Raw genomic sequence first — 17,025 nt, forward strand, 5'->3', positions numbered from 1 at the left:
CTGTTGGAGCAAAGTGAAAATATTTCAACTGACCACCTTGATTAGCATTTGATGGCCTGGCAGTGCCTGGGGCAATCTTTTGTTGAGAGGTGATTAGATGTCCCTGATTATTTTTCCTCTGTTGTTTTGCTGTTGTAATTTGGAGATGTCACATGACTTCAATAATGTTAAGTTATTATAATAGAAACAATCTACAAATTGTTGGAGGTGCAATAAGGAAACAGGGGCTTATTTACATTTATGGTGGGAGTGTGAAAAGATTTTTTCAAAATGGGATAAAGTATTTGTTAAAATGAATGACATACAATCGATTAAGCTACAAAAAATCCAAATATGTTGAATTTTGGAAAGATAAGATTGAAATCTATATAAATAAAAATGTAATGTTCATTTGTGGGATTAACATAACTCAAAAACCACTGGACGAATTGCCGCCAAATTTGGCCACAAGACACCACAAGACACCTGTTTTACTGTTTTAATGATGGTTCTACTGTTTACGGATGTATTTTATTTTGACTTATGTCTAACTGTAATTGTATAGTTGTAATTGTTGTGGAAACCGCAAATAAATAAATAAATCCAAGGAGTGACCATCACTAAAAAAAAATGATTTTGGCACTCTACCTTTCCTTCCTTCCTTCCTTAGGTCTTTGCTTCCATCCTTCCTTTTCTCTTCCCTTCTTTTTTTCCCTCTCTCTTTTTTATGCTTCTTTCCCTTCGCTCCCTCTTTCTTTCCTTCTTTCTTTCCCTCTCTCTTTCTCTCCTTCCTTTTTCTTTCTTTCTCCCCTTTTTGGGGTTTTTAAGTCCTTTCTACTGTTTGGGGGGGGGGGGGGCGCAGCGGTTATTATTTATTTATTTATTTATTTACAGCTTTTATATTCCGCCCTTCTCACCCCGCAGGGGACTCAGGGCAGATTACAGTGTACACATATATGGCAAACATTCAATGCCAATATTTGACATACAAACATATACAGACATACACAGAGGCTATTTAACTTTTTTCTGGCTGCCAGGGGAGCTGTCGCTTTCATCGTCCATCTGCGATGCTGATGAAGCACTTCCGCATTCCCGCATGCTTCCCCGCTGGAATGCTTTGCTGGAGTCTTCTTTATGGCCTAATAAATCAGTTAATTTAGCCTCCCCACACTTTTTTTTAAGGTGGTACCTAATTTTCCTACTTGACAGATGCAACTGTCTTTCGGGTTGCAAAGGTCGACAACAGGCTACACACAATTGGTTGGAAACCCACTCCAACCCGGGCTGGCTTTGAACTCATGACCTTTCGGTCAGAGTGATCTTAATGCAGCTGACACTCAGCCAGCTGCACCACAATCCCGGTGCTGAGTGATATCCCAATATGGTACCCAAAGCAGATGGCACCACCAGCATTACAAGATGTATTTAATTCACACACACACACACACACACAGTAATATCTGAGAAACACTAACTTGACAGGTACTAAATCCCAGATCCAACTCTCTGGAAAGTGTGTTCTGGGTTTGCCTTTCTTGTCTTCCTTCTTTTTCTTGGAATCAGAATGCTTGGACTCATCTTCTATCACATTAGATTCATGATGTGGTGCTCCTAAGAAAAAGAGAGAAAGAAGAAAAATTGTTAGCTTTATTACTAACTAAGAATGAATCAAAGTGTGGCCATTTTCATAGGAGCCTTTTGAAAGGCTAGCAACACTACAAAACATCCAGCAACCAAATGGCAGAATGCCTTATTGATAGGAGATAGTTGTCACGAGCTATTACAATATCTGCAGTTATAAAAAAATAATTAACCCTAGGGAAAATAATTCAACAATAGTCCCACCCAGGCATGTAGGCTGAAGCCCCCCAAGCCCCCCCCCCCCCCGAAATTCTCATGGTGGTCCGCAAGAAGGCCTTACTGGTACATTACATTATTTAAAGTGTTATGTTTATTCATATCATGATCTGATCACTATGCTCAACATATCCCATATGCATGAGGGTATTGGGGTAACAATACAAAAGGTTTGCTAGGGTACACCCTCTTTCACTCAGACTCAGCCCCCCCCCCCCCCCCCCCCCCCGAATCAAACTCAGCTCCCCCCGAAACAAAATCCTGGCTACGGGCCTGGTCCCACCTATATAAACACATGTGTGTATATGTGAATTTTCAAGTCGCCTATTGATATATGGTGATCTGATGAACTTCACAGGATTTTCTTAGGCAAGTAATATCCAGTTCCTTCCACTGAAATATAGGCCCCATCAACGCTGCCCTATGTTGCAGTTTGGAATCGATATAAATAAAAATGTAATGTTCGTTTGTGGTATTCACAGAACTCAAAAACCACTGGACGAATTGACCCCAAATTTGGACACAAGACACCTAACAACCCAAGGTATGTCCTTCACTCAAAAAAATGATTTTGTCATTTGGGAGTTGTAATTGCTGGGATTTATAGTTCACCTACAATCAAAGAGCATTCCGAACCTCACGAACGATGGAATTGAACCAAACTTGGCACACAGTTCTCCCATGACCAAGAGAAAATACTGGAAGGGTTTGGTGGGCGGTGTCCTTTGGTTTTGGAGTTATAGTTCACCTACATCCAGAGATCACTGTGGACTCAAACAATGATGGATCTGGACCAAACTCTACATGAATACTCAATATGCCCAAATGTGGAGTTTGGAGAAAATAGACTCTTGACATTTGGGAGTTGTGGTTGCTGGGATTTATAGTACACCTACAATCACAGAGCATCCTGAACCCCATCAACGATAGAATTGGGCCAAACCTCTCACACAGAACTCCCATGTGGGTCACAGCAAAACGTGGCAGGAGATGGCTAGTTACATTATATGATCAGTGCAGACACATATAATGCAGTGTAAAAAGGTAAAGGTAAAGGTTTCCTCTGACATTAAGTGTAGTCCGACTCTGAAGGGTGGCGCTCATCTCCATTTCTAAGCCGAAGAGCCAGCGTTGTCCGTAGACACCTCCAAGGTCATGTGGCCAGCATGACTGCATGGAGTGCCATTACCTTCCTGCAGAAGCGGTACCTATTGATCTACTCATATTTGCATGTTTTCAAACTGCTAGGTTGGCAGAATCTGGGGCTAACAGCGGGAACTCACCCACTCCTCAGATGTGAACCACCAACTTTTTGGTCAGCAAGTTCAGCAGCTCAGAAGTTTAACCCGCTGCACCACCTCTGCATCAAATTACATTATATGAGCCTACACTAACCATATAATTCAGTTTCAAACTGGGTTATATGGCTGCCTTGATAGGACCATAATCACTAAAATGAATAAGCTGCATATCAGCTTTCTTTGAGCTAAACTGAACATTAATCTTACCTGGAACAGATGGAGCTCCATTCCAGGTAAGATGAATGCTAGATTAAGCCACAAGAATATATATATGAACAGAAAGCACTGCAATTATTATTCTCATCATTCCAAATCTTATTTAGTACAACTCTTTCAACCTGCTTTTTATGTTTGAATATGTGGTGGTGTACAATAAGCGATTTGAAACACTTGAAATACTTCCAGATTAAACCATAAAGACATTAAAAGCTTCAACAGTTTAAAAGCCGTGTATATTTACCTCTCAAAGTACATTAGCCTTCACCCTCAAAGGCTTAACAGAATTTGTATGTTGGTTTGGGAGCAGAAAGAAACCAACATTGCCAGACTTGCCAGGGGAAGGCATTCCACAATCAAGGGATCACCACTGAGAAGGCCTTCTTCCATTTGTCCCCACTGGTGGTATACACAAGAGGATACTGCCTGCAAATCTCAGTTTCCAAGCAAAATTATATAGGAAGAGGTATTCCTAGCCTCTTCCTATATAATTTTATATAATCCGACAAAGAGGTCGAAAGAGTAACTCACCTTTTTCTCCAAAACCACTGAAAGGTGTTATCACTCTAGGTGGTAGATCACAGGAAACGGGCTTTTTAACTTCTGTGTTGGTTAAAACTTTCATCATCAATTGCTGTGGAGAATCAGAAGAACAGAAGGAGATGGAGAAAGCAGGGGAGGCATCATCATCAACAACAACAACAACAACAACAACACGTCAGCACCAGTTTACGTAAAGCCAAAAGCAAACATAGAATGATAGAGTTGGAAGAGACCTCATGCGCCATCCAGTCCAACCCCCTGCCAAGAAGCAGGAATATTGCATTCAAAGCACCCAAGACAGATGGCCATCCAGCCTCTGTTTAAAAGCCTCCAAAGAAGGAGCCTCCACCTCACTCCGGGGCAGAGAGTTCCACTGCTGAACGGCTCTCACAGTCAGGAAGTTCTTAATGTTCAGATGGAATCTCCTTTCTTGTAAGTAAGTAATTTTATTGATTAGCCCTTAGGCCATATCACAATAAGAAAGAAAACAAGGACTGACAAGACCTTATCACACTCCACTTAGTAAGCTAAAATACGACACTTATAACAATACAGAAAATAAATATGATGAGACATGATAAAACTGATAAACTGATCAACCTGAGTATATACATCATATTTCATTATCACCCCTACAATTTACCCCAATCAGCCCTACATATGTGGTTCTCAGACGTATTGTTTTGCTTAAGTACAGAGCTGTTTTATATGTTATTTTTGGTTCTTGGCCACACATAAAATACGTTGTTCTGATGTGAGAATCCCAATACATTGTCCGTTTGATATATGGACCAAGGTGGAAGTCTCTCACCTTTTGATACAATTTGCGATCAAATAATATGTGTGCTATATCCTCAATTTCAGGTGCCCCGCGGATACAACTCCGTTCATTATAAGGGATGCTGTTAAATCTCCTGTATCTAACCATTGTCTCAAGCTGATCAAATCAGGCTCGAGTGAATACCTCCCTGAGATGTTTTGGTATTTGCATTTTTAGGTAGTTATCAGTTTGAAAGGTACGTTTATATTGACTCAGCCATTTTAGGTTAGCAGTCTTACTGATGGTGGCTATATCTTTTTGTGCTTCTATATCCAAAATTCTTTGTATAGCACCCTTTCTTACTTGGTCATTTGAGGCGCAGGAGACAGGAAGCCCACAACTTCTTATATAATTTGTCAGATGTGTAATCCAGGAGGTCGGTAGTTCTGCTCTCATTGCAGCAGCGGAGGTCCTTTTATCTATTCCCAGTATGCTTCTCAAGTGCTGGGATTGTGCTTGTTCTATTACTGAGATGGAACTTAAACTCCATACTTCTGCTGCATATAAAAGCATAGGTGTAACCTTAGCTTTATACACTTTAATTATTGGGATCATTGATCATTTTAATCGCCCTCCTCTGGACACATTCCAGCTTGTCAATCTCTCTCTTGAATTGTGGTGCCCAGAATTGGACACAATATTCCAGATGTGGTCTGACCAAAGCAGAATAGAGGGGTAGCATTACTTCCCTAGATCTAGACACTATGGTCCTATTGATGCAGGCCAAAATCCCATTGGCTTTTTTTGCTGCCACATCACATTGTTGGCTCATGTTTAACTTGTTGTCCACAAGGACTCCAAGATCTTTTTCACACGTACTGTTCTCAAGCCAGGCGCCCCCCATTCTGTATCTTTGCCTTTTGTTTTTTCTGCCTAAGTGGAGTATCTTGCATTGGTGACTGTTGAACTTCATTATGTTAGTTTTGGCCCATCTCTCTAATTTGTCAAGATCATTTTGAATCCTGCTCCTGTTCTCTGGAGTATTGGTTATCCCTCCCAATTTGGTGTCGTCTGCAAACTTGATGATCCTGCCTTCTAACCCTTCATCTAAGTCATTAATAAAGATGTTGAACAGGACCGGGCCCAGGATGGAACATCATTGCCTCCTCTCCACCATTTTCTCCTTTTATCATCATGGACCTTTCTGGTGATTTTGTTGTGACTACAAACACTCTTTAGATAAATAGATCTAAAAAGAAGAAAGTCATATTCAAGTTGGCCTCAGAAGCAGGAGGTACTCACCTTCAACAGACTATAAACATCAGCTTCAGCCTGGTACCAAGGGGCTTGCTTCACAGAGCGCTTCTGCCTTTGAGGGGCCAAACAGGGGTATGGCTCAAAGTCTTCCAAGCGATAAGGGAATCCTCTTCCAGTGATTAAATCAAAGCCCGAAGGTAAGCGAGAATCAAATACCTAGAAAACAAATTGCTGAAATGTTTTTGGCTACAATTCCCATTATCCATGTTGGTTGAACTAATAAGAGTTGCACAGGAAATTGGAGAAGGCTACTTTAGGTGCACAGCTCCTGCTCTGCGGAGACTTTTACCTCTTGACTACAGACTTTGCTCACTCTTAATTAGCAACTGGGGTTGCGAATACACAGTGGGAAGAAAACGTCACTGCTCGTTCAGGTATAAGTATTCAGGTATAAGAAGGAGATGGTAGTAAGATATAATTCCTCATACTGTAAACTAAAGAGCAAGAAGGATTGGTTAAAATGGCACAGTGACTGAGGGGCCGAAGGAATCCAGTAGCCGGATGCTTGCTGTAGTGACTAAAAAGTAGTTGAAGTTGGATGATAGAATCAATCCACCCATCCATCAATGGAAGAAATAAACAAAGAATCACATGAAACTGGCAGGGGGCAAGAAAAGAGTAACAGCAGAATCCACTGGTTCCAGCTCAGAAGAACAAGCATCCTTACGTTTTCTGCTGTCAGCATTTCGTCCTTTTTCAGGAGGACACTCAGGTCCACGGCATGGAGAGAACACAGAGCCCCTGGAGCAGCGGCTACTTCAACATTAACCTTGGATCCTGGAAGTGCCTCTTCCTCTGAAAAGTCCAGGGTAACCTGTAGAGGACAGTACACAGGAGGCTGCTTATCAAGTAGGACATTCATCACAGAACCAGGGAACTGACAGAACCATGGCAGGAAGATAAACAAAATGGAAACAATGAAAAGAATCCACTATTGGAAGTTGTAAGGTTTTTCCCCATGGCCCTGCTTCATTTCCCACATACCTTATGGTTGAAGCATTCGTCTATTGAGAAGACTTCAAGGTCAGCCACCACCTCACCATCTGTAAACACAGCGTAAAGCAGGAGCCTGGCCTTGGGTGCCATCTCAGGGCCCGCGGACAGGCTGAGCGAGAAGGTGCCTTTCAGTGCTGGATCCGCAGAAAAAGAAGATGGAAGGAAGTGAGAGAACTTATATCAGCACAATCATACAAATAGCAAAGAAAGCAAGAGTCATCGCCATCTTGAAGCCAGGCAAAGACCGTAATGACCCAAAAAGCTACAGACCAATCTCTCTGTTGTACCACCTCTACAAAGTTCTGGAGAGACTTATTTTGCATAGAATTATGGAAAATATAGACCCCTGTCTGATCCCACAGCAAGCTGGCTTCAGAAAAGGCAAAAGCTGCACATCGCAAGTGCTGAACCTGACCCAGCACATAGAAGATGGCTTTGAAAGGCAGCAGATCACAGGAGCTGTCTTCATAGACTTGTCAGCAGCCTATGATACTGTGAACCACCGCCTCCTCCTGAGAAAAATGTATAATATCACAAAGGACTACCACCTCACCCGCCTCATAGGAAACCTGCTACAAAACAGGAGCTTTTTTGTTGAGTTCCAGGGCCAGAGAAGCAGATGGCGGAAACAGAAGAATGGCCTGCCTCAGGGGAGCGTGCTTGCTCCATCCATGTTCAACATCTACACAAATGACCAGCCACTGCCAGAAGGGACAGAGAGTTTCATCTATGCTGATGATTGTGCCATTACTGCTCAAGCAGGGAGCTTTGAGATGGTAGAACAGAAGCTCTCCGAAGCTCTAGGTGCTCTTACTGCCTATTACAGGGAAAACCAGCTGATCCCTAATCCATCTAAAACACAGACATGCGCCTTTCACCTTAAGAACAGAGAAGCATCCCGAGCTCTGAGGATTACCTGGGAAGGAATCCCACTGGAGCATTGCAGCGCACCCAAATACCTGGGAGTCACTTTGGACCGTGCTCTGACCTACAAGAAGCACTGCCTGAATGTCAAACAAAAAGTGGGCGCTAGAAACAACGTCATACGAAAGCTGACTGGCACAACCTGGGGATCACAACCAGACACAGTGAAGACATCTGCCCTTGCGCTATGCTACTCTGCTGCTGAGTATGCATGCCCAGTGTGGAACACATCTCATCACACTAAAACAGTGGATGTGGCTCTTAATGAGACATGCCGCATTATCACAGGGTGTCTGCGCCCCACACCACTGGAGAAATTTCACTGCTTAGCCGGTATTGCACCACCTGACATCCGCCGGGAAGTAGCAGCCAATAGTGAAAGGACCAAGGCAGAGACATCTCCAGCTCATCCCCTGTTTGGGTATCAGCCAGCACATCAACGACTTAAATCAAGACATAGTTTTCTTAGATCTACAGAGACACTCGCTGGAACACCCCAGCAAGCGAGAGTCCAAAAGTGGCAGACCCAAACCCAGCACCTCAATTCATGGGTGATACCAGATGAGAGACTCCCCCCTGGGCACTCAGAAGACTGGGCGACTTGGAAGGCGCTGAACAGATTGCGCTCTGGCACCACGAGATGCAGAGCCAATCTTAAGAAATGGGGCTACAGGGTGGAATCCTCGGCATGCGAGTGTGGAGAAGAGCAAACCACTGACCACCTGCTGCAATGCACCCTGAGCCCTGCCACATGCACGATGGAGGACCTTCTTGCGGCATCCCCAGAGGCACTCCAAGTGGCCAGATACTGGTCAAAGGACATTTAACCAAATACCAAATTTACAAAATCTGTGTGGTTTTTTTTCTTTCTTTTTTTTTCTTTTTCTTTTTAATCTCTGTGTTTGTTTTGCTCTGTTAGAATTGTAATGCAATGGTTGCTGATGACACGATAAATAAATAAATACAAATAACCCTGTGGATCTCTACTAGGTGGCAACACGGCAAAGGCGAATCAAACTCACCCAATCTCATTCCCCATGACTACCATGTCTTGCAATTAAAAACTGGTTTTGCATCAGAACACTTTCTTTTTACACAGAAGTTTCCATTCCCCAAATGTCTCTTGAAGTCTACGCTGGCCGGGAGAGCTTTTGCACAATTAAAACTTGTGCGCCAGCTGCGCCCATACCTTGGGAAGTTGGATCTGGCCACTGTGGTCCACGCTCTTGTTATATCCCGATTAGATTACTGCAACGCACTCTACGTGGGGTTGCCTTTGAAGACTGTTCGGAAACTCCAGCGGGAGGCAGCCAGAGTACTCACAGGAGCGTCATACAGGGAGCATACCACCCCCCTGTTGTGTCAGCTCCACTGGCTGCCGATCCAATTCCGAGCACAATTCAAAGTGCTGGTTTTGACCTACAAAACCCTATACGGTTCCGGCCCAGTGTATCTGTCCGAACAGATCTCCCTCTATATCCCACCTTGGAGTCTAAGATCATCTGGGGAGGCCCTGCTCTCGACTCCACCTCTATCACAAGTGAGGCTGGCGGGGACGAGGAGCAGGGCCTTCTCGGTGGTGGCCCCTCACCTGTGGAATTCACTCCCCAGGGAAATTAGATCAGCGACATCCCTCCTTGCCTTTAGGAAAAAATTGAAAACATGGATTTGGGACCAGGCATTCGGACAATCTGGCAGATAAAGAAAGGACCTTGGCGATGGACAGGAATTGACTAAGTGGAATGGAATTATGGAACTCTGAAAGACGAACGCTGACCATGAGATTAGTTTTATTGATTGTATTATATACCGACTATTTTAACTGTGATAATTGTTTTTAACTGCTGTTTTGTATGTATGTGTATTTTGTGTAGGCATCGAATTGTGCCTTTTTGTAAGCCGCCCTGAGTCCCTCCTCGGGGGTTGAGAAGGGCGGGGTAGAAGTACTCAAAATAAATAAATAAATAAGGGTCCACACAGCACCAAATTGTGAGTTTTCCATGAAGGGCAAAAAAAACCCGGAACATGAGAGCAGACCTGCCGGTCCTGGGATTTCTGTCTGCTATGTCCAGATTTGCTGCTTCATTACAAAAGTTTGAACCCTCAATATGGCTGCCGCAAGACATTACTGGAAATTTTAAAAAACACTTTAAATGAGTAGATGTGAATATGCACATAGTTTGTACAAGTTTTGTGACTAGGTAATATATATCTGTTCCTAGAATCATAGAATCATAGAATCAAAGAGTTGGAAGAGACCTCATGGGCCATCCAGTCCAACCCCCTGCCAAGAAGCAGGAATATTGCATTCAAATCACCCCTGACAGATGGCCATCCAGCCTCTGTTTAAAAGCTTCCAAAGAAGGAGCCTCCACCACACTCCGGGGCAGAGAGTTCCACTGCTGAATGGCTCTCACAGTCAGGAAGTTCTTCCTCATGTTCAGATGGAATCTCCTTGCTTTTATCCTGAAAATACGGCAAAAGTTGACTAGAGGGTGAAAACTTTGTCCTGGCAAGAGAAATGAAGTTTAATGAAGTTTGTGGTGCATAAACAAAGTTTGTGGAGAAGGGTCACTACTTTCAAAGGCAGGAACTGACACTTTCAAGTCAGTAACAGAACTTTGTCATTATTATTATTATCATTCAGAGGCTGCATGGCCATCTGTCCTGACGTGCCTGGGAAGAATGGGGTGATGTTTCTGGGTTACACATGTCTGTTCCTCATTGCTGTTATCATAAAAACATGGGAAAAGTTGATTACGTGGCAAAACCTTTGTTTATGTGTCACAAACATCATTAAACGTGTGGAGGATGAAGTTTCTCTTACCAGGATAGTTTTCGCCCTCTAGTCAACTGTTGGCCTGTTCGTAGGATACAACAAAGCAAGATCCCAGGAACAAACCAACATAATAAATACTGTATTTTCTGAGTACAGGGACATACAGTGATTCAAATATCTGCATTTTCCAGCCAGAACTGAGATATTTCCACAACTGAACATTTCACATTTTCAGCACTTTGTCGTTATTTCGGGGGACGTTGTTTGGCCATCTGCTATTTTGAACCAGGAGCTCCTGAGATAAAAGTAATGAGTGGATGGGCCTTCAGTCCAATTTAACTGTCAAGAACCTCTTATGAATTTTCTTCTGTTGGAATTGAACTAGTATGTATATTTTCATCAAGATTTCACTTTGGTTTTTAAGACATAGCAAAACTATTGTCGAAGGCTTTCATGGCTGGAATCACTAGGTTCTTGTAGGTTTTTTCGGGCTATAGGGCCATGTTCTAGAGGCATTTCTCCTGACGTTTCGCCTGCATCTATGGCAAGCATCCTCAGAGGTAGTGAGGAGTCCTCACTACCTCTGGGGATGCTTGCCATAGATGCAGGCGAAACGTCAGGAGAAATGCCTCTAGAACATGGCCCTATAGCCCGAAAAAACCTACAAGAACATAGCAAAACTGTTTTTCTGAAATACGAAAACATTTCAGAAAAACAGTTTTGCTATGGGTTGTTGTAGGTTTTTCCTACCTTTTTAAGACATAGTTTTGCTATGTCTTAAAAAACAAAGTGAAATCTTGATGAAAATAGACATACTAGTTCAATCAATAAGGTAACACATGAAAGAATAAAGAAGATCTTTGATTCTGCTCTTTTACCCATATTTGCATTCTTATTATGCTCTACCTTGTGCGACTATGGAGCAGACCAGACAACTCCACATTTGTATGCTTGTCCACAATGTCCTGCCTCATGTACAGAAGAAAAATTGTCTGAGGCTATAATGTGGTCACTGTTGCCCTTTTCTGGTCAAAAGATGTTTAGCTGCTTGTGCTCTTTCTATTTTTATCAGTTTTATACTTATGTGTGCAATGCTTTTGATAGGAAATAAATAAAAACATTCTTATTATGTACTAGCTGCCCCCTGCCACACGTTGCTCTGGCCCAGTCTGGTGATCTGGAAAATAAAGTAATGCTTTCTAATCTATGTAATTTCTTTATGCTTGTAGGTAAACAGTATTTCTTGTTGTCTCTTTGTCAGTGTTGGTGTGGAAAGTGTCTGGTTTGCCTACTCTGGAATATGCAACATATCATAGTCCTTCTTTAAGGGTCTCTTTCAAATCTATGATACTTTATCTGTGTGTGAATCATATATATCTATGTATATCTATGGCTGGATGGTTCTTTGTCAGGAGGGCTTTGATTAGATTTTCTTGCCCTGGTGAAGAGAGTTGGACTGGATGGCCTTAAGTATTTTCTATTGGTGATACGGTTCAGCATGGGAAATTTGTCCCAATTCTGTCATTTGTGGGGTTCAGAATGCTCTTTGATTGTAGGTGAACTATAAATTCCAGTAACTACAACTACCAAATGTCAAGGTCTATCCTCCCCCCCCCCCCCAACTCCACCTGTGTACATTTTGGGCATATGGAATATTTGTGGTCCAGATCCATCATTGTTTGAGTCCACAGTGGTCTTTGGATGTAGGTGAACTACAACTCCCAAACTCAAGGTCAATGCCCACCAAACCCTTCTGGTCTTTTCTGTTGGTCATGGGAGTCCTGTGTGTCACCTTTGGTTCAATTCCATCATTGGTGGAGTTCAGAATGCTCTTTATTGTAGTTGAACTATAAATCCCAGCAGCTACAACTCCCAAATGACAAAATCAAAAAAAAATTGAGTGAAGGACATACATTGGGTTGTTAGATGTATGCTGTCCAAATTTGGTGCCAATTTGCCCACTGGTTTTTGAGTTCTGTTAATCCCACAAACGAACATTACATTTTTATTTATATAGATGATTAATGAGAAGTCCTGCTTGGGCAAATTACAAAAGTAATATAAGTTTATGAGTTGTTTTTTTAAAAAAGTATTACAACCATGCCCACACAGAGAGTTCACTATTTTAAGCTTTCCTTAGATAGAAGGGTTCCGTTTTTTTATTGTATGGGAGCAAGAAGGATTGATGCCTCTTTTCCTTTAAGACCGACCCCAGAGGCAGAGCCTCATAGCCAGTTCCAGCAGCTACCTTGGAGCCAACCACTTGCAAGGTGGGAGAGGAGTAACGAGGCAAAACACGTTGCACGTTAAGAAGCTGGCAGGGCTGTAGCCAGAAAAAAATTTCGGGGAGGGTTGAAAATTTCGGGGGGAGGGGGGTTAGGGTCACGCTAAAGCAAAGAGCACAGCAGGGGCAGAGCAGTTTTCTATAGCCTGCAGCTCCGCCCCTGTCAACCACCTCCACCAAGTCTGGCCTCCTTAATGAGAGCATTCAACACTTGGTTGCTTCGCTACATCAGCTATTGCTGCAAGTAATGACAGTGTGAATAAATTGTCAATATTTGTTTGAGATAGTGCTTGCAGTTCTGGAGGGACTTTTAATTTTTTGGTCTCGTAGACTTAGCATGGGGATTTGGTTAAACAGTTAAAATTCATGAGCAAACCAGGTTTTTTTTAACCTGAAAAATTGGGGGGGGGGGGGGTTGAACCCCTAACCCCTCCCCCCGGCTACAGGCCTGGAAGCTGGTGCTATAAGCTGGTGTTACAGGCTGAATAAAACCCCGCCATAGGTGTATGGAAGACAAGGCAAAAGAGAACACCGAAAAAAAGGCAAAAGCAAGCAAGAACTACAGTTGAGTCAAGTCCCGAAGGGAGCTAGAATTTTGACTTTTTATTACTTACTTATTATTTATTACACTTTGTTCACCTGTGTAAATCCAACTCTATAATCCTGGTGAGATTAGAGCACCTTCTAAGATTAGCTTGAGGGACAGAACAATTACATAATTTCAATTCTCCATTTTGGGGGTAGCTTCGGTGGGGGGGTTGTTTTTTCTATGACTTCAAAGTTTCTTTTAAAAAATCTATTTTATTAAGTGGAATCTAGAATTTCAACTAACAGTCAAGATAAGCTGTCCATGGGAGTTCTGGGAGGTCCCATCACTCTGCTAACAAAAATGTGACTTAAAAAGAGTGGTGGGAGACTTTAAGAAAACTGACATTCCTTATTGCCTGCTGTGATGAATCTAACCTTTTGCCAGGAAGGCCGAGGCCTGGAAGTCAGTAGCTGACATGTTGAGAGATAGGCAGGAAAGCTAAGAGGCAAGAGAGAGGAGTCAGCCGACTCCTGATTGGCTAGAGCAATCAGGGGAGGAGTTAGCTTTTAGAGGGAAAAAAGGCTGTGTCTTTTTGAAAAGCGAGAGAGAAGAGCTTTAAACATCGAAGAGTGTAGAAGGATAGTTAGGGAGAGGGAGCTGTGGATAAATTTAGACAGGGAGGAGAGAACTTTTGAAGTGAGCCTTGAGATTAGAGCATAGGATAGGCAAAGGTTCCTGAAACACTGTACATAGTAGGGTCAGTGTAGGAAAGCCTGTTTGCTCTGTGAGGCAGTCAGTGGACTGTTCTCAGGGACACACTGTGTCAGAGTTAGTGAACAGTGTGAAGCAAGGAACTCACAGGGAACAAAAGTTAAAGTCTTAAAGAAAGACTGCTTGTCTAAACAGCTAAGCCTCAAGTAACCGCATTACGCTTTTGTACCACTCTTATTAAGAGTTGATTTGTTCACCAAGTTTAAAATAAACCTGTTTGTATTTCATCTTAAACTGGTGTCTGCCTCGGTCTGTCACTCTCAATAGATCTCAGCAAGCCTAAAGACAACTTAATTTCAGTCCAGTCAGCAAAAGGAGCAGGGCTTGAACAAACTTTACCTATTTCACATTCACACTTATGTTTTCCTCAGACATTAATTGAGGTGGTGGCGGCGAATCTACCTAATACATCGGTCATTAACATCGCTAACACAGTTGGTCACTTGACAAAATTACTGAGGTGGGATTAGAGAATCTTTCCCCCTTTGGCATAGTCATTTATCATTGTTAAAGTAGTGTCCAGCTGAACATTAACGCTTCATGCTAGTGGGCAGAGGTGGGATTGCTTCCCCTCTGCCCAGTGTGTCGTTGATCTTCGTTATACCTGCCTTACAGGGTTGATATACATTCCTTTCCTGAGCGAATATATTATTATATTCAATTTTTATACAAATGTTATCATGAGGCCAGCCCTACCTGAAAGTTAAGTTTAAAATGGAATAACTAAGATGAAATAAATATCGCAGAAGACAGAAAGTCACACCAAATTTGAATAGGAAGTGATTCTCATCCCATGAAATCTAGTTCTACTTGTACTTACTGTCATCTTTGCCAACTGGCACTTCCTTCTGTCCACTAGAAATAATCCTTCCTTTTGCTATAACCTGTAGAGAGAAAACATGTCAGTTTTGGGATAAAGCTTCCCCACCTTTGGAACTGTTGAAAAATAGAAAAATGCAGAAGGAAAGAAGCAGGGAAATGGGACAAGGATAAGGACCAGACTTTAGCACAGCAGGCAAACCAGCTGCAGTAAATCTTGTCAGTCAAAAGGCTGCCAGTTCAAAGCCTGGGTCAGGATGAACTCCTGGCCTTTAGCCCAGCTTCTGACTACCTAGCGGTTCAAAAGCAAATGTGAGTAGATAAATAGATACCGCTTAAAAGCGGGGAGGTATTCTCAGGCACCCATAAGGAATGCCGTCGATTCGATCAAAAAAAAGGAGGAAACTAGAAACAAAGCTCTTTGACAGGGTAGTGAGTACCTCTGAGGATGCTTGCCAAAGTGCAGGCGAAACGTCAGGAGAGAATGCCTCTAGACCATGGCCATACAGCCCAAAAAAACCTACAACCCATTATAGTCAATGCTGATCAAAGCTTTATGTGGAAATTATGTTATTAAAATACTTTTAATAACATAAATACATAATTAGAATAGCATATATTTCTCTTACGTTGAATTTTAAAACACCTGAAAGAATACATTTTAAAAACACATATATAGAAAGAGATTATCTGATACGTATTTTATCAACAACTTTCTTTTGCTGAGATATAACTGTTGTAGCTGCAGCATCACTTTCTCTTCTACTCATTAATTCCATTTCCAGTTGAGAAAAAACTGGTGTAATATCTGAATATTGAGTTTCAGAGAGTAATGTGACTCTGTAGACACAGGCAGCCTTTCACATTTTGCAACAGAGAAGCAAGAGATTTTGTGAAACGGGAACGAACTTAGTAGTGTTTGCGTTTGTCATTTCTTCTGAACACCATATCAATGCTTGTCCACAAAGAGAATAATTAGTTTATATCCTTAGTCCACCTAACATGATTGATCACAGTTTTATGAAGATATGAGGAGTTGTATGTGTCTGTATACAGTGCACCCTCCAGATGTACAGATTCTGGATCTGCAATTTCCACTAACCACAGATAATCACACCCTATGGAGCCCCCGGTGGCGCAGTGGGTTAAAGCCCTGTGAAGGCAGGACTGAAGACCGACAGGTCGCAGGTTCGAATCCGGGGAGAGGCGGATGAGCTCCCTCTATCAGCTCCAGCTCCTCATGCGGGGACATGAGAGAAGCCTCCCACAAGGATGATAAAAACATCAAATCATCCGGGCATCCCCTGGGCAACGTCCTTGCAGACGGCCAATTCTCTCACACCAGAAGCGACTTGCAGTTTCTCAAGTTGCTCCTGACACGACAAAAAAAAAAAAATCACACCCTATGTACAAAATGGTGCTGATGTGAATGCAGAAGCATGTGTGTGTGTGTGATCACCATTTAATAAACCAGGACACAACCATCCCCTTTTTTGGCATCTGCCACAAGTCCTGGAACCGAACCCCCTTGCATCCAAAGAGCTTGGTGTACATTCTTAGATTGATATTTTCACTCTAGAGTGATTAATAAACAGAACTCTTAACATAAACCAACACACATTTTGGCGTCTGTCTTCTTTTTTGTGTGTGTCAGGAGCAACTTGAGAAACTGCAAGTCGCTTCTGGTGTGAGAGAATTGGCCGTCTGCAAGGACGTTGCCCAGGGGACGCCCAGATGATTTGATGTTTTTATCATCCTTGTGGGAGGCTTCTCTCATGTCCCCGCATGAGGAGCTGGAGCTGATAGAGGGAGCTCATCCGCCTCTCCCTGGATTCGAACCTGCGACCTGTCGGTCTTCAGTCCTGCCGGCACAGGGCTTTAACCCACTGCGCCACCGGGGGTTCCTTCTGTCTTCTTGAACTGTTAAAATAAAAGTGAAAATAAAAG

At 42.6% G+C, this 17,025-nt stretch overlaps 1 pseudogene; it reads right to left on the reverse strand.

Moving 5' to 3' along the window:
• The window catches only part of LOC132767976 (alpha-2-macroglobulin-like protein 1), a 106,738-nt pseudogene that overhangs the window by 43,131 nt on the left and 46,582 nt on the right, over positions 1 to 17,025 (reverse strand).

Source organism: Anolis sagrei, chromosome 2 (assembly GCF_037176765.1).
Source record: "Anolis sagrei isolate rAnoSag1 chromosome 2, rAnoSag1.mat, whole genome shotgun sequence".
Lineage (NCBI taxonomy): Eukaryota > Metazoa > Chordata > Lepidosauria > Squamata > Dactyloidae > Anolis > Anolis sagrei.